The sequence below is a fragment of the Vicugna pacos genome, chromosome 5, assembly GCF_048564905.1.
Source record: "Vicugna pacos chromosome 5, VicPac4, whole genome shotgun sequence".
Lineage (NCBI taxonomy): Eukaryota > Metazoa > Chordata > Mammalia > Artiodactyla > Camelidae > Vicugna > Vicugna pacos.
The window spans coordinates 38990822-39010129 of record NC_132991.1 but is presented as its reverse complement, the minus strand read 5'-3'; the positions used below and the strand labels follow the sequence as shown (position 1 = coordinate 39010129).

General features: G+C 38.2%; 1 long non-coding RNA gene across 1 annotated transcript in view; it reads right to left on the bottom strand.

The window, feature by feature from the left end:
- Positions 1 to 2660: 2660 nt before the first annotated feature.
- The window catches only part of LOC107033366 (uncharacterized), a 41435-nt gene continuing 24787 nt past the window's right edge, over positions 2661 to 19308 (bottom strand). Inside the window, exons 5-7 of the long non-coding RNA XR_004190050.2 lie at positions 14057 to 14146; positions 5362 to 5683; positions 2661 to 4592 (exon numbers count right to left, since the gene is read on the bottom strand). This is a non-coding gene — a long non-coding RNA (uncharacterized lncRNA). The remainder of the gene's footprint in view (positions 4593 to 5361; positions 5684 to 14056; positions 14147 to 19308) is intronic.

Below are 19308 nucleotides of genomic sequence, written 5' to 3'. Positions count from 1 at the left end.
TAATACTGTTGCAGATTATCCAAATCAGCTCACTCCTAGAAGGCTGAGAATAGACTCAGAAAAAGGAGAGACGGGACTAGGTAATTACGGCACAGTAGTGCGGAGTGAGATAAGGATGTTTGGGAGAATGGGACTTGTATGTTTCCTCCTCGGCTCTCAGGCTGTCTATGCCACCTGCTGCACAATGGGAGGAACTGGGTTCCTCTTCAACAAACACCAGCAGGTGGTCTTTTCATTTCTTGCCAGAAGTACTTGTCTTCACTAGGACAAAGGTCTCTGCAGCACCACAGAGAATTACGCCTTAAGTACAGCAAAACAAAGTTAGGATTGCTTTCTTAAACCTTTAAATGGTCATAAAGAAAAAGTGGGAAAACCTAGTCCATAATACATAACTGCAGCAGCTAACAGGTATTTTGTCCTTACCGTTTGCTCTTCTAAACATTCTAATACCATTTAATCTATAATAATAGGTATAATTATTACCTCCATTCTTACAAATGAGGATGTTGAGGAACAAATTACTCAAGATCACATCTAGTACATAGAAAACCAGAACATAAAACCCAGGTACTCTGACTTCAGAGTCCTCACTTTCCTATATTGCCTATCATACTAGGCATGCAATGTTAAGCATTTGTTGAAAGAATGAATGAGCAAGTCAGTAAATTGCTTTTTAAAATCTTGGCTAAGTGAGAAATAGATCATTTGAATTTCTCTCTCTCATTAGAAATATTGATCTACCTCCCTACAAATGTAAGAAAATACTGACAGCCAATTGTATTGACAGCATGATAATGACGAAAACCTTAATCTTGACACAACTATTGTAGGAGTCCCTGAAATTCTAGAGAAAGAATTTTTATCATTTAGGTTAAGTTTGTTCAAAGTTGTCTTGATTTCCATTTAAACATATTCTATCAGAAATACACATCAATATATTAAAAAGCACAGGAATCATCCATAATATTTGTAAAAGTCCCTTACAAGCTTAGAAATTCCTATAAGCAAGTTCATTTATTATTTTAAAACCCTAACTAAGTGCCCACTCTGTAAAGCACCATGGCTGTAATCAAGTCACCACCTCCTCCAAGGCCTTCCATTATTCCCTCTACAGAGAAAGACTCTGAATGGCCCTTTTCTCCAAATTCGAATTCATTGTGTATTTTAAGCTTGACTTGATTATTGTCTCCCTTTTAATGGATTTTCACAAGGGAATAGACAAGTTTCATTGTTTCGTAAATAAAATTCTGTAAGAATCATAGTAACAGGCATTACGTGTAGTAATGTACAAAATTCTACTTTATGATAAAAGTAGTGTAGCATTTAATTGAAGAGAGATTTTATTGTTTTTGTTAAGATCAGTTTCATTCAGGAGTGGAGAGGGTCTTGAGAAAGGCAGTGAGGTTTGCACTCTGGACCTGGGCACCAGAGAGCTGGATTCTAGTCCTGGTGATGCCTCCAGTTTATGGGGAGACCATATCCAAGTCATTCGACTTCTCAGAGCCTCATTCCCTTCACTAGTAATACTAAGCTTCTGTGAAATGATTCTTGTCTCTTTCAAGAAAACATATTAATCACCACACAAGTACCATGAATTTAATAGTAACATGTTTTAAAAGCAGTTATTTTTAAGGGGAAAAAACCCCATCCATCCTTTAGATTCCATCCAAGTGATACTGTTTTTCTATGAAGAAACAGAATGAGCTATGGTGAAGTGACTTGTGTAAATGAGCTCATTCTGGAGGTACCGAGGGGACAGAGACTTGTCATTGCCAAGTAAGTCACATTTAAATTCCCTCAAGCCTTGAGAAATAATATGAGGGAAAGTGCAAAAATAGCACAGTCATTCCTTTGGACCAAGTTGACTCCTAGGCCTCCTGAGAGCACCGCAGCTGTGTACTCATCTATATGCAAAGAGAAAAAATAAGAATCATCTATATTTGGCCCATGGTGCTTTTCTATATCCCTGTAGGCTCATCTATATCCCTGTAGGCTCATCAATATAGTTTACGCTGAGACTTTTGGTGAGGAAAGAGCCACCATGCACACTGCCTCATGCACAGCTACAGACATATATTGAAGATGCTTTTTTCTCCTGCAATATGGAAAATTGCAAGAGCACACAGCCACACTGAACCAACCAGGAGGAAACTAGAGGCAGCTGTATCTGATTGAAACTGTGGAGAGAATTGAGATTGACAGAGTTGCAGGGCTAGAAGGTTAATGAGTCCATAGCCCTGCCTCCAGGCAGAACTGTCCTGAACCATCCCAGGCAAATGACAGCTCAGCCTCTTGGGAAAAAAAAAATCTTCATAACGTGCTTCGGTAACATATTCCATTGTCTAAATGTCCTTATTCACTCATAAAGTTCTGAAAGCAATATGAAGTCCACACTCTTCTGTTTGATCTCCATGTTGACAGATACAGAGAATAATAAATTGACAGAAACGTCAAAGATGATGAGAGCCTTAGAGATGGGTCACAGAATTGGTTATCATCTTTCCAGAGACCTCAGAGAACCTAATTAGCTAATTTGAGGACTCTAGTTCTATTTACAGTAATATCATGGGTCCAACGATTTGTTTTTATAAAACAGATCTACTATTTATTGTAAGTCACTGAATGAAAATTTGCCTTGCACTCCATAGCAAGGATCATAGGTTTATCAGACACTATCTGAGCTGAAAAATATAATCAAAGAACAGGTTCTTACATAGAAAAGTAAAGGAAGTACAGATTGGTGTGCAAATAGAACCATACTTATTTACTAGTCTTTTGCTACAGTATTCCCATTTATGGATACTTTTGCATATGATACTTCTAATAGATTACTGCCTCTTACTTCCGGGCACTGGGAATGATGAGTGGGTTGGCAGCATTATATAAAGATTAAGTGTAGGTCATTTGGAGACCAGCATTCAAATCCCTTGTCTGCTACCTACCATATGCATGACTGTGAGAGCTGCTTGATCTGAGCCTTATTGCCCTTAACTGTCAGGTGGGACCAGTAATACCCATTTCACACTGATCTCAGAAGATAAAATGGCATAACACTGGTAAAAAGCACCTAGGACCTGGCAGGCACTAGAATAAGCATGACCACTAGCCATGAATCTGATCGGTCACATGCTGCATTTCTTTCCTCTTCTCCCTTCCTTACAAGTTCTGAGAGAGAATGAGTGTGGGACAAACCTGCCTCCTCTGAGAGTGTCACCAGGCTGCATTTCTGTTTCCACCTGGCTTCCCTTTTCTGTTGCTGATCCCCGTGCAAACTCGTCAGGGGGTTTCCCTCAGGGACATAATGGGTAAAAGCAAGGAGACCTTCCGATGCCAAGTTAAACGTGATGCTGGATTTTCACTTGAATTGTTAAAAATCTGTGCATTTTACACTTGTGTTAAGAACCAGTAGATGAATTCAGATTCTAAAACATTTTTAGAAAGCTGTAATAGAACTGCTTTGTGCAGAGGATAAAAAGACGAGTTCAAAGATAGACTACTTTTTGGTTCACAGGAGTGAGAAATGAGAGTAACCACTATTCACTGTGAAGCTGAATTGTGTAGACACTAGCATTTCTAAATAGAGACTTAAATAACGTCTTGTTATCAAAGAAATATGTTCTTATTACATGAAACAGGGATAAATGCAGATATTTTAAAACATCACTCCAATTTTATGATCCAGTGACAACTACTGGTAATATTTGGGTTCGTTTTCTGTACATAGTCTGACAAGCAGGACTGCTTTTAAGTTCAAGTTCCGCCACTTTGGTTAGGTCTATTAGTTCCTTTAAGAATCTGTCACTGCATCTAAAAACTGCTATCAACTCCCTAGAGTTATTGTGATGATTCGTGAACTAATGCCTACAAACTGCTCAGTACTGTGGTACATTTAATAAGCATCAATCATGTCAGCTATTGTGAGTCTTCTTTATGTGTATTATATTTTAAATGGAAAAATAACAATTCAAGGAGAAGAAACAAAGGTCACAAGCAAGCAAGCTATTCTGTCTTTGGCTCTTGGACCCAGTGCAGTACAGAAAGTCAGATTTCTCACGCAACGACAGCATCAAAGACAAGTTATTGAATGCTTTACTATGCGGTTCCAGACATTGGCTACAGTAACTAATTTAATCCTCGCAGCCCTACGAGACAGATGGTATTATTATTATCCTCATTTTTACAGACGAGTAAACTGAGTCAAAGACAGGTTAAGTAACATGCCAAGTCTCACAGCTAAGTGACACAGCTGGGTTTTGAATGCCATCAATCTAGTTCCAGAGGCCACTTTCCAGGAAACTGCTGAGCTGCAAGCCCAGCCTCAAGACTGAAGAAGAGCAAACCCAGAGCCAGCGACAGAGACGTCAATGGCTTCACGCACAGGGGGATCTTACGCGTCTGAAGCAAGGGCCTGGAGCAACATCCCACTGTGTGTGGCAGGCGACAGGCAGGGCCCGGCAGCAGTCGTTGCTGTTTGGGGTGGGGGGTGGTGAAGGAGGCTACCGCGTATAGGGGGAATTGACATCAAGTTGGCTCGGTTACCAGGGAAACCAGCAGCTGGGGCAGGGGGCAAGCACGCAGCAGTTAATGAGGCCCTGTAATTAAGAGGATTGGATAGTCATGTGAGAAGCAGAGCCTGGCTGAGCAGGGGCCGTTCAGAGAGCGAGAGAACAGCCACCGTGAATGGCCTGACCATACCTTCCACCCCTCCACACCCTGCACAACCCTTTCCGATCCTGGCCCACCCCTCTTCCGTGATATCCCTGGGGCCAGGTATGTAGCAGTGCACTGCAACCAGATACCCACAGGCAATGCAGACAACAGCAGCCAGAGAGCATGAGTCCAAGAGCGGGGCAAACTCTGGAGCCAGGCACTTATCAGCTTGATTTCCATGGAAGCCCAGAGGAGGATGACAGTCACCTCACTACAGCAACCCAGCAATCAAACTCATCTTGCAGCGAGGCCACCACAGTCACCCAGTCCTCCAAAAGATTCTTGCCACTCACACTAAGGAGGATGTAAGATGTTTAACATGCACGAAACAGGGAAGATCATGACCAATAAGCAAAATACAAGCAGCAACAGCATTCTGAGATAATACCACCCCTGCCTGTGGCTTTTCTCCTGGCCTGCAGTACCATCCTGCCTGTCCACCCTCAGTCCCCACAGCCAGTGCCCCATACTGAGAAGAGACAAGACAGTGGACCACAGGGCTAATATAATGGCGCCTTTCTCCCATAGGGGACCTGGACTGATTACTTTGGTAGTCCTAGGTGAAGGCGAGCAGCAGACAGGTGAAATGTGTAAGTCCCTTCCTAATCCTATTCCTCACGGAGCGGCAAACCCAAGCCACCTGGGACTTACCTGCCAGTCCCAGGGCCATTTTATAATGTGTTCTCCTGGGGGTAGATCCTGTGGCCAGGGCAAAAGCGACTCATTGTCCCGGCTGATAGTTGGCAGCAGTCCTTCTTTGGTGGTCAGCAGCTGAACTCAGATCACATTGACTAGTTGTCTCTGACTTAACGTAGCGTAAACACTGGGATGACTGCTCCTGGGATGCATCTGCATATTGAGAGCTGGTCTCCCGTTTCGACTGTTGTTTAAGTATCCCGGCAGCAGCAGGCTGTAAGGCATGTAGAAATGCCATGTGTGTCATCTTCATTGGCCCATTCCTGAACTTCGCAGCCTGTAAAGCAGATTCCTCGGTTGTTACTGATGTCCAGGGGGGTCCTGTGCACAGCTGTTCTAGACCCCAGTGATGGCTTTTTGTGTTGCTAGATGACTGGGGCAGGCATTTTGCAATGTCTTCCACCTGTTGTAAGGCATTGCAGAAGGCATATAACTGCTGTTCCATCACACTATATCGTTGCTCTATCCCTTCCATAGTTGGAACCCAAAGCCCAAGAGTAATCTTACTATTTTGCCGTTGTCACAGACCCCCAAACCAACACTTCTGATTAACTGGCCATGTCCGATTCACAAGCCTGTCCCCAAGTTAATATCCCAAAGTCTGTGACTGTAACTGTTTAGGGGTGGTGGGCTGGGGGTACGCTTGTCTTAGCCGACCAGATAACACCCAAGTATTTGATAGATAATTCCGGTCCTTGCATTTTGTCTGTATTCACCAGTCATCTCTGTGGAGTTAGATAAGCCATGAGCAGGGGCTGCTACTTTTAAACTGTTAAGACTCTGAGGTTAACAGAATTTCATCACTACAATGCAAGAGAGACAGTTCTCATGGCTGACAGCTGGGCAGGGCCCCACACGCTAATGGACGGCCACCTCAGGGTTATCCCCGCAAGCGTCCTTTCCCCGTCCTTACTTCCCGACACCGTAGCACTTGCAGGAGTTTCCTTGGCCACCTGGTTGGCTCACACTGTTGGGCTGCAAGCCCTATATTTGCCCAGCCTCAAGGTTGAAGAAAAGAGCCTAGAATCAGCAACAAACACATGAATGGTTTAACGGATAAGGGGAATCTCACGTGACTGAATCAAGGTCCTGGAGTGACACCCCACCACATGCGGCAGACAGCAAGCAGGACACGGCACTAGTCTTTGCTACTAGAGGTGGGGGAACTGGGCGGGACGCTACTATTTATAGGAGGAATTGAAGTCAGGTTGGCTCAGTAACCAGGGAAACCAGCAGCTGGGGCAGGGGGCAAGCACAAATGCAGTTACTAATTAGGCCTATAATTAAGAGGATTGGATAGGCATGTGAGAGAAGCAGGGCCTGGTTAAGCAGGGGATGTAGAGAGAGCAGGAGAATAGCCATCTTGAATGGCCTGACCATACATAAACAGATACAGAAGAGTTTAATATTGAGCTCATATTTTTATAATTATTACAACTGAAGTCAAACATTCTAAAAAGCACTTAATTTCTTTCAACTCAATGGCAATTAATTAGAAAAGCACCAGATAGACAAATACCAAGAAAAGAATTAGATAGATGCCCTATTCTTTTAGAAAGAATGTTTTGCAATGTTCCCAAGTGGCTTATTCTGCCCATCCAGCAGAGTTACAGGGCCTCACATTCGATCCATTTCTTCTGAACTTTGTAGGTAGCTAGAAATGGTTAGGCAGCAAGCAGTGTTCTTGGAAAAATAGATTTGTATTACCCTTGGAAACAGACTGTGTTGCAAGAAAGTCTTTGGCATGAAATAAGGCTGACTATACACAGTTGTCTCTCAGATGGTGTGGGTTTGGAAACAAGTGGACAAGCCAAAACCTTTAAGTCTTCCTTTTCCTTTGAATTGAATTCCAGAATGTGTTGTTTTTTATGTTACCATGTAGCATTTGTGTTTATCCTTATTTATTCCTGTGTAATATTTCACTGAGTGGATGTAACAACAGTTATTGAATGAAAACAAGATTCCTCAGTCATTCCAAACCGAGTAAGTTAAAAGTTCCATGCTTTCCAAGTTCATCTACTCATCTCTTTTGGATAGTGAGGAAAATATCCCAAAGCATGGGTGTGGTCAAATGATAAAGCAAAACTGCTGTCAACTTTTGTGGAAAACTGATGTTCAGATATTGCTGATAAAAGTGTAAATTGGTATATTCTTTTTAGAAAACAATTTGGCAACATTTACAAAGTGCACTATAAGTGTTCATAATATTTGGCACAGTTCCCCCTATTCTTGGGAATTTATCTTAAGGCAATAATTAAAAAGAAAAAAAAAACCCATAAATGTAGAGAGAATTCAAATGTAGTGTTTTAATTATAAATAAAACCTAAGGAGCATACTGATTGTTCAACAATAGACAAGCAGATAAGTAAATATCCATGGAATATTTTGTTCCCTGAAATAATTATAAACACGAACTGTATAATAACATAGAAAAACAAAATGTTAAAAAGCAGGACGCTAAATGATCTGTTTGCTTTGATTACAGCATGCGATGTGAATAAACTAGAAGGTAATGCTGGATAATGAAAGCAATGGTGTTAAAATAGGAATAAGGACTATGTGTTTTTTTTTTCTTCTTAAATTTGTTTTAAATGTTGCTTGCAATATGCAAAAGAATGAACAAATAAAATAAATAAATGGATGAAAAGGTTTCTTTGTCATTAGAAGAGCAGGTAGATCTTCCTCTTCCCACCCCTAGTGATGGAAACCAACTAAACACATCAAAAACTAAACCCTTCACCATTTGCCTTCAAGGAGAGTTGCTATGTTTAGAGGTTACATTTCTGAAACATACTCTAATGAGAAAAGAGATTAAGAATGAACTTCCGGAGTAGGGTCTTCAATTTACAGTTAGACTTCACTTTAAAAGTTAGGTTATTCCCCCTCCTCCTTCCTTCCAACTATACTGATCCTTTCCTCCTCCTCCTTAAAAATTTCTTTCCCTGATCATCAATATGGCTTTTAGGCTCCTTTTTCAGTACCTTTTAGCACATTTTTTCCTTTACCTTCCATCTTGATGTCAGTATTTAACTCTTTATTTCTATTTGTCACTCATATTTAATTCACTGAAATACTTTTAGTCTCACTCTGTTTTACTTCTTCTAAAGATACCATGGCTGACTAGCTATAATTATTTTCATTTTCAGTTGTGGACATAAATAAAGGTGAACTCAACTCCAACTCTTAAATAGCACTTTTATGGTTAAGTGGTTATGGTTAAACTTATGGTTATGCTTAAATAATTTCTCAGAAGAACTAAATGATAATGGCTTCGTGTCATTAAGAACCTCTTCTAATTATTTCTGTCTCTGTTTTAAGTTCTCTGTTACAGAGGAAATGCTTTAAATTTCCTTATATTTGTAAATACAAATAAATGTCTACTGGGAAAATTAACTGTACTTTTTCATCTCTTATTAAAATAGTTTTTGTCACTTAGTGTATATAGCTTGCCATATAGTTGAACAGTATTTCTATTTTCCAGTCGTGTTGGAGTAAACTAGCAAGTATCTACTTCTTAGTTTCATTTCGTGTTGCTAGTGATTTATTTTCTGAGTTATTCATATTGAAACATTTTCTTTCCAAGTGGATCATTGCCCTAAAGCACTTTTCAACTTAATAAATATAAGGAAAAACTGGGCTTTTCATTTTGTTATGAAGTCTTGGTTATAGGCAAAGTCTCTAATTTTCTTTGACTTAGTTCTCTTAGCATTTGAAAATACCAGGTATTATTACAAACACTTATGCTTCTCCAATGGGAATGTAGCACTGTTACATTTTTTCTGTTTCTCTGTTTTCACAGGTGATGTGTAGAGGCACTTGTGAGGCTTAATTTAACCATCATAGGCGAACACTTGCGCAGTGTCGTCATGAAATAATACGCAAACACTTCACCTTCATTTAACAATACTCACTGAGAACCTACCACGTTATTAGGCTCAATATGGGGCCCTGGGCTACAACAGGAAGTAAAACCCTACCCTCTTCACATCCCCTGCTTGTCACCTGCAAAACAGGAACCTGATACTATATGAGGCCCCATTTGGGTGTAAAGTCTCTAATAAATCTGATTGTTTTTATTTCAAGAATCATAACAGATTATACATCCTTGTAAAAGCAAAACTTAGGAAAATTAAGATATTTTAAGTGATATCTGGTTTAATATTTAGAGTCCATCATGGTACACAATAACTAGTGAATGTTAGGGCTATCTTTGAATATGACTATCCATGTGTGTATTTATATTTTCAAATATATATGTATTGCATAAAGGAATTTAAATTGTTGGTTGCCCTATGCCCTCAGAAGATTGAATAAAAGCAATGAAACATGACCAACACAACACAACAAAAGTTAGAGGTCTTAACACATAGACTAAATCCATTCCCTGAAAAATTCAGTGCATACGTTAAGTATTTCTACTCCCATGATACTGAGATGAAAGGATTGCCTTAGGGTAGTACACACTGACTCTTCGAAAAATCCAATATTAAAAATTCTAAATGCATAAAACAAGTACATTAGTTCCGTGTTACACAAGGAGTCATTTGTTAGTTTTCGTTAAAAGGAACCACTTATGATCCCTCCACTAGTACATTTATAACATAGTTCCATGTGTGAAGTCTCCATTTCTGCACGGTTTCTCAGTAACAAATCTACTGTGGAAAGCATGGTCCACTAGTAATCTTCTTATACTGTACTAAGCAAGGCTTAGTAGCCTCAAGGTCATTCAGACCCGTTTTGGCTTCTGTGTAAAGACAGCCCCAAGCTATTTAAGGACTATCCGGCTGCTGGCGAGCTTGGAGCCAAATTTGTGGCTCATCACTAGCAAGTGTATGCTTTTTAGATATTAACCTCACTCCTGGCTCCACCTAACTTCTCCATTCTTATTTTTCCTTTACCTTGTTTAAAAACATTTATTAATTAAAAAGTTTTTAACATTTTTACATATGAAAAAAAACTCCCAGTAATCTAATCTAAATTGTTTTGGCTGCATATCTGGATATAAATAAATAGAGGCTAAATAATTTGTTTGATTATTAGGAAACCAAAAGACCAGAATTATGAAACAGCCTATTGCCTTAATTAGCTTTACGCTAAAATACAAAATGAATAACCATAGATAAAGCATCACTTTTTAACAGACAATGTGTTAGTAAACACATGGGTAAATGACTTATTTAAATACATGGTTTTACTTGAAGTAATCCTAATAGTACTTATTTATAAATTAAATTCTAAACAGTATAGGTAGGAATCTGCATAAATAAACTGTGACATTCTGAAAACTGCTTTAGTCTTTGAAGTGGTACATCCAAGTTGATTTACCACATGATCCTTGTGAAAATACCTATGACATCTACACTAATACACAGTGAAAGGACAGTAATCAGTGAAATGTCTGTGATTTCCACATGAATCAGCAGTGGTGCATTGCCAATGTAACACTCAATTACATCATGTTTAATTTATGTGGAAATGTTTGGATATGCTTAAAATGTCTGTGGTAAATCATTTTGGGATCTTAATTGAACATTTTTCTGTGATAAATTGCTCTGTAAACATTGAAATAGTAGTCTTACATAACTACTAATTTATTTTGAAAAACTCTGACAACCCCACATCATTATATTATTTTCTTTGTATGATTCAAAGCTTGTATCCTTCAGGAATTTATTTTCCTATCCTGTAGCAAATAATTCTAACATTCATAATATGCTTATTTCCATCCTATAGCTGATTATCATTTTTAAAAACTCAGAATGTTTATGTTACTTTAATATATTAACTATCATAGTAAGCTATAATCTCTTCAATAATGAAAAATGCTTAGAATTAAAAATTTGACTCACCTTTCTTCAATAAGCTACTTAATTTAATATAGTAAACTAGTAATGCTGTATTTCCATACTCAATTGCTTTATTATTAAGAATATTTAAGAAAGAAGTTCAGTTTCATGTTGGAGCATAGTTGAAACGTCATTATTACAGTTAATACAGAAAAGATTTTATGTGAAGCTAAGAAATAAATATTTTAATCATAAAAATACCATGATGCTAAAAATTAATAATTTCCCATATCAGTTTCTACAACTATAAAATCTAAGAATGAGAACCTCTCTAGGGCTTAAATCTCTACCTGATGGAATGTTCAAATTAAATAAATTCTATTTTGAAATTTTCTATATGCCTGTTTATTTGAAATATAATAATTCTTCCCAGAGCTATAATTAAAGTAATATAGTTTAGTTAAAGTTGATGCAAATTTATATTATTCCAATAATTATAAACATAAATTGGACTATTGCTTTTTCTATCATTTTCCAGACAAATGACTCAACTACAAATCAGGAGATTATCAGACAAAGTTCTTGGCTGCAAACAAACAAATAAATAGCAACAACAACAAAGCAACATGATACAGCAAAAGGAATCATGGGCTCTTCAGCTGAGGCCTTAACTGGAATTTGCGACTCCCTTCCTCCACTATTCTTTCCTCTGTCTTCAGCTTGAACCTCAGTGGGTCATGATTCTTTACCCAATATAGTGAGGGATCTGAGCCCCTGGTAGCTTTGCTTAAGTCAGGTTGCAGTGTGCTGACATTTTCTTCCCACCCACAAGTGTGGCAGTAAATCTACTTTCCCTTAATGGGAACAAACACAGTAACATAGTAACAACAGTAAAAATCTTCTCTCTGTAGGTTTTTGTCCTTGCCTGCTTACACAGGGCATGAAGAACCCAAATTGATTAGGTGTAGCTCTAGCTTCCAATCCAATGGAATTCTTATTCTCATGGTACTATTTCATTAGAACCCAAAAATCAAAGGGATAAAAAGCAAGTAACTGGCAAGTGAGTCAGTAAGTACAATCCTGAGAATCTCCAACCAAGTTTCAAACCCTATGATTCCAGACTTGGATATTCAAGTGGAAAAAGAACTCCATGTGGTAGTCATTTGTTCAAAGTGAAAACCATATCCTGCAGAACAACACATCAAACTCCCAAGTTGCTGACTTTTGGCGAAGCTTATCTGAATCAATGACTAGTTCCTTCTAGTAACAGGGTATGCAATGGTATCAATGAATCCCTTGAGCATTAACCCATTGCCTTTCTTGTTTCTGTAAAAAATGAGTTCCTTTAAACTGAAGCTATTTTGTGTGGTGCACCATGGCCTTGTGTAAGGCAACAATTACTCTACAGATGGTGTAATGTCAGAGAAAAAGGATCAGGGAAAGCAAAAACAAATCCAGAATAAATATCTACTGCAATAAGGAAAAACTGATATTCCCCACTCCTCATCTCATAAAGATGATAGGTATCCTGCGTAGACAACTTGACACCAAATAGCTCTTTGGTCTCGCTAGGCATAATGCTCTTTAGAACCCTTTTTAGATCACTTACCGATACTCGAAAATGGAGCATTCAACGTAGCCAAGATGGCCACTGATGAGAACTCTATGTTGTTGAAATTACGGATAATCTTCATTCTCTCTATGATAAACATTTGATTCATGAATCCACTGGCTTTGCTGAGAAAGGAGATTAATCTGTACTTACTGAGTGGTTCACTTTATCCCCACTAGAGGATTTATGGTGAACATAAAACTTCACAAGAAATGTACTCACATTCTGGGCTCATTATGAGAGCTCATACACCTTCAACATACCCTTTCCCCAGATTCCCTCTATAATCCTCCAACTCTGCTATTCCAAACTGCCTGGCCATTCAACTAGTCCATTAGCCACTGAATTGGTATGGGTTCTTGTTCTGGTTATCCTTGCTGCATAAAAAAAAATTAACCTACAATTTAGCAGCTTAAAACAATTATTTTGTTATGATCATGGATTCTGTGGATAAGGAATTCAGTTGAGACACTGGGGATGACTTTGCTCTAGGAAGTCTGCTGCTTCAGCTAGGAAGTCTTGAGATTGGGGGTGACTTGATGATTATGAGCTGGAACCATCTGAAAGCTCCTTCACTTGCATATATGGTACCTAGACTGGGCTGACTCAGTTTGAGGACTGGTAAATGGACCAATTACATGTGGCCTCTCTTGGCAACCACATAGCATGATGACCACAGAGTGGTAGGATTTCATTCCCAGTGACCGCAGGAAATAATTTAATTAGCTGTTTCACTTTTGCATACTAGGATCAGGCAGATCTAAATTCTATCTCTAAAATGACTAGGATTTTAAATTCCTTTACCCTCAACCAAGCCAGATAAAAGCCCTGGGTTCTGCCAGTTTCACTGAGGTTCTGTGCTGCAACTCACTAGTAACAACTTCTGTTTAAATTGGGGTCTTGGTAGCACAACAGAAACTGACTGTGGTCCTACTAAGCAGAAAAGGACTTCATTGGAAAAATAAAGTTTGGCTCAGGTAGTCCATTGGAGGGCTAAAGAACCAAGCTCAGAAAATGGGCCTGAATTGAAGACTGGGAAGCAGAGAATGCAGCAAAGCTCACATCTCAGGATCAGCCTGGATCAGACACTGCCCTTAGCAGCATGAAGACCTATCACCTAAGACTGACTTAACTGCTTAGTTGCCTCCAGAACAACCCCTAATTACCCCTGATTTTGTCACTTCCTACAGACCCAAAATTCCCCTACAGAGCTTCCTGCTGGCCAAACCCAGGAGACATGCCTTCATCTTACCTCTTGGGGTGAGGAGAGAGGATGAGTACTCCTTCCAGTTCCCTGGAGGGACGTGGGGCTTTGTCTCACCACATTTACACAACAGGATGCCTACCAAACAGAAAGGGGGCTTAGATCACAAGCAGACAAAAATAAAGCACATACCCATTGAACATGCGTTATCTGATTATTTAATAACTAAAATGAATGAATGGGTGAATTAACAGTAAGATTTAATTAGTGCAAGCAACTGCTTTAATAAAAAGAGCCCAAGCTTCTAGTCTTAGTGTTGTTGTGTGACTGGGTAAATCATTTAACCTCTCTTATTCTCTTTTCTCATACATAAAGTGAGGGTTTGGCCTCTGATCTCTGATTTTCATTATAACTAACTTAAAAAAAATTACTGTCAGTGTTATTTGCAGAGGCTCATCCACATGGTGGAGCCATATGCCTAGGACTTGGCAGTACCCACTGCACTAGTATTATAAAATTAAAGAAATTCTTAGCGAACCAAATTGGCTAATTTTTTTGCAGTTACAATGGATTGTTTTAATGTGTGTATATAATGGAAGATTACTCAACAAAGTTGGTTAAATTTAATGGTTATGCCTCCAATTTTCCACTGTGTATGCAGAAATTTGGGGATTTCTTTTCTTTTCTTTTTTTTAACATAGTCTCATTTTGTTTTCTGAACTCCAACCCAGCTTGATTGTCTGGAGATAGCCTATCGCCTGCAGAACAGCAAACTCAGGAAATACCCTTCCCAAGAGAGTGTGGGTTCTTGGTACAGAAATCTTCTCATTAAAAACTTGGTTCCAACGTTCTCCAGGAGGAAATTTGGGGACTTTCCACTTAATTCACCTCATCTGAGTCATTCCTTCAGTGGCTGAGATGTCACCTCTGAGGATGATCCAACCTTTTCAAGACAACACAGAATCTTTTCTCTCTCCTTTGGGAAAGATCCCAAATAGGGTTTGGAGGAAAAGATGATGGCACTCCAGAGTAGCTGGCTTCCTCTTTTCATGGTGACTCTATTAGGGAGTTTCTCAAGCTTACAGGGAATCCCCCAGGATCTATATTTTGGCAGCCAATACTGAAGCAAGACCAAATACTCAGAAAAGATTTCACTCACGGTGGCTCCCACAGTCCTATGTGAATGGAAGTGAACTTTTACAAGTGGGCAATGTTTTGTGAATTCAGAGAAGCATGTGTGCCCTTTGAGCAAAAATATAATTAGCCAAAATTCTGCACATTTTGTTACAGGATAGGATGGATTCAGATTTCCAAACAGAGTTACAACAGCAAAATCAGACCACTGGAATAGGCATTCAGAAATGGCTGTTCATCTAGCAACCTGAAATTCCCATACTTTCGGTTTAATTTACTCGACCTGAGTCATGCCTGTGAAAGGGAAATTCCTAGTGAGGTCCTGGATGTGACCACTGGGTGTGCTCCAGTCTCCTCAAGCCAACACCAGATCAAAACAGGACTTCATTCAGTGAAGCTTACAGTCAGACTGGCTCCCACAGTCTTGCTGTGGGACTGGCTCCATGGTTACAGGGAGGTTCACACAGCAGGAATATGCATTCAAAAGCTGCTTTCCAACCAGCTCCATTAAATCCCACATTATGGCCGACAACACTCAGTGTATTTTATCACATAGATGCAACTGAAGATTACTGGTTAGTTGAAGATTTAATAGGAACACATGATGGATAAATTTCTTAAGTGACATAGTGTTGTTTGGAACATGTCCATTTTCTCACCAACATTACAAAAAAAAAAAAAATCACAGCTGAAGAGACCAGTAACAACGGTCTAGTTCATGAACTGACAGAATCAAGAAGATAGTAAGTGTTCTCACTTGTATTAAAATTCTTCACACAGGGCTTCGCATAAAATGATCATAACAATGAACTAGCATTTATGTTAGTTAACTTTATGACATGGACATATTATTACATCTATTTCTAGGGAGAGACATTGAGGTGACAAAAAAAATTAGTAACATTGCCTAAGTACACCCTGCTAGTTAGAGACGGGCTGACGTTTGAACTCAGGTCTTTTCCTACCACAGCCCGTGGGTTTAGCCACACCACTGCCTATGGCAGATGCAGGGTGGAAAAATATAAATTTTTTAATAAATAAATACATTAAACACATAAATTACAGAACACATAATTTTTTGTTGGATTATGAGTTTTTAAACGTCTTCTTCATTCCTATAGAATTTTATATATTTATTTTATTAGTGTCTCAAATTCATTTCAGCAAAAAGATATTCTTCCTAAACTAATAAAATGTGTTGGTTAATATAGACATAGCGTGCTTTGTGTTAACTTTTTATACATGAAGTTGTATTACGATGTATAGTTGTCTTAATTCCCAAGTTTTATTATATTTTAACAAAAGCAAAAGCTCTTATATTTTTTGAAAGGTTAAATGAAGTTATTGAGTGCATTGATGACCTATGTAAATACAAAAGATTTGCTGAAGGGACTGTTTCGATGGCCTTTATATACCGGGGTCAAGTTCTATCTAGCATGGTAAACTTGTTCCAAAAATACATGTCATTTTTCAGGGGTCACATTTATTGCTGAAAGGACATTCTTACGTGCTGTGAAAATGACAGTTATTTTATGTAGTCTCCTTTATTCACTTGCCACTTTTCTCTTCCTTTTCAGGATTTTTATTTCCTACTGGATATCCAAACCAACCTCATTGCGTCTTTTTAAAAGGAATTTTCCAGAGAAGCATCCAGGAATCAATAAACAAGAAACAGAATAGTTTAGATAAGTTTTCTAGACTGTCCAACTATCACATATGCCAAAAAAATAAAGCCACTGTTTTTCTATAGACTTGTAATTGACCTGCGATTGTATAGGAAATGAGCTGCTTTATTCACTTACAAATTATAATGGATATTTACAGGCATCCGTTGCTTTAGGGAATAAATATTTACGAAATATGTTGGTTAAAAGGTCTTTGTCAAAAAAGATTAAACTTATTTTAGTCGTAAAATCAAGGGTTGTCAAACTTTTCCCGTAAAGCGTAGCTATTAAGTATTGCAGGCTTTCTTGGCCACATGGTCTCCACCGCAACTCCTCAACTGCTGTAACACAGAAGCAGCCACAGAAAGTACATGAACAAATGCTGTGGCTGTGCTCCCATAAAACTTTGTGGACACTGAATTTCGAATTTCATTTAATTTTTATGTATCGTGAAACGTTACTCTTCTTTTGATTTTTTTCAACCATTTATAAATGGGAAAAGCATTTTCAGCTGGCGGGTGCTGGCGGTCGTTGGCTGACTCTTGCAGTAAACTGTGAAATCAGATGCAGGTGAAAAACAACAAAAATCTGCCAATTAAATTATTTTTTAAATGTTAATGATAAAAATATAAAGACAGTGGCATTTTAATCAGTATACTTATTCTTTTGCTTTTAATTTCTGCTGGGAATTTTCATCTTCTTTTGTTACTCCTTTTGAATTTATAATGTTTTCCAAATCCACTATTTTTTTTTTTTACTGTCAACCAACCATTTTACCCTTGATCCTATATCCTTCAAAATTTGTACTGACTTGCTATATTCTTATTATTTATAATAACTGATAATGATTATTGAGATAATTGATAACAAAGAATATATTAGCTTCTTCTTTATCCTTGCCCTGATGAAAGGTGTCATTTTATAACTTTTAGATTTTCATAAATGCAATAAGTGTTCCTCAGTCTTCTTATTAATGTAACATTTTCTTCCCTCGCCTTTCTCTTTCCTGATAGTTTATCTTTAAAATATGCCTATGTACTATGATAATTTTGGCTATTCTAATAATAATGTAATCTAAAATGGGGATTAATAACAATTTATAACATTGATCCTGAACTTTGGCCCTTGTGGAATTTGTCAGAACACAAAAAGCAGAACCAAAGTACAGGCAGGATTAAAAGTTGGGTGAAGACTTGAAATATAAACACACAAGGATAATTAAATGATAAGGAGGTGAAGATACGATATTGAAAGAGAGATCAAAGCTTGGCATACATCCAAGGAAAAAAGATAGGCACATCATGAGAATAAGTGACAAAAATTCTAAAAGTGCAAAGGCGTCTTTTTAGAGATAGACTGGGCCAATGAGCAAAACTAAAGAATACTGATTAGTGGACATTTTAATACAGATTATGAGTAAGATTCATAAACAACATAGTGCTTGAAAAATGTTAGTTTTTCTCATAACATTACTGAAGTTACAAAAAAAAAAAAATCAGAGCAGAAGAGAAAAGAACACTAAGTGTGAACAAGTTGATGAGCTGATGGATTGGCTTGGCAGCTGACAGGTCCTGAGCTAGAGAGGCCAAGGTTCAAAGGTACGTGAAAGTCTGTAACCGTTATATACCACGCATTTTAAAAATGTGCTGGAAAAAATACACTTAATGTTACAAATTATTGAACCAGATAGAAAAAAATGGCAAGCATTGCAGGGGAAAAGCCCAAGTGTAGAAGCTGGCACTCAAGGTAGGATAACTAGAGACAAGATAGAAAGAGGAATGGCATAAAGGAAGATATTCACAACCTGGAAGCTGAGTTATCTATCAAGGATAGACTGAAACTTTCAGGGAACCACCTAAATTTTGAGTTCCTGCCAGCATTGGGAGAATAGTCACAGATGAGGTTCTTCTACTGGGGAATTAGCATAGGCAGCAAAAAAAAAAAGAAAAAGAGAGAGAGAGAGAGAGAGGGAGCTGTATTATGTACAACAGAAGATATGAATGAAGTAACCCCACAGTTTGATTACAAATTTTTTATAAAGTGAAACCCAGGTCTTTCAATTTATTCATTTAAATGACACCACTATTCAAATTAATGTGTCACCAATTAGAGATCAGTTGATATTTATTTTACCCATTTTAATGAAAAATATGATCATTGAAAATGTGTATTCAATTGTATATGTCCTAAAATCTGGCACTCAGTCCTGTTTGGAGAAGTCCATCTGGTCACATGCTTGGCCTCACACCTTATCGACCCATTACTGAGTCCTGCCTACCCTAGCCCCAAACATCTCTCTGCTCATCTACTTCTTTCCTTCCCCATGGCCTCAGCTTCGTTCAGGTCTTCAGTTTATTTCACTTGGATTACAGAAATGTCTTCTCAAATTTTCTCTTCATTCTCCAGCCAGAATGATCTTTACAAAACAAAAATTACATCATGCCCCTTCCCAGCTCCATTAATGCCCAGCTGTGCAATTTTGATAAGGTACTTTAAGTCTCT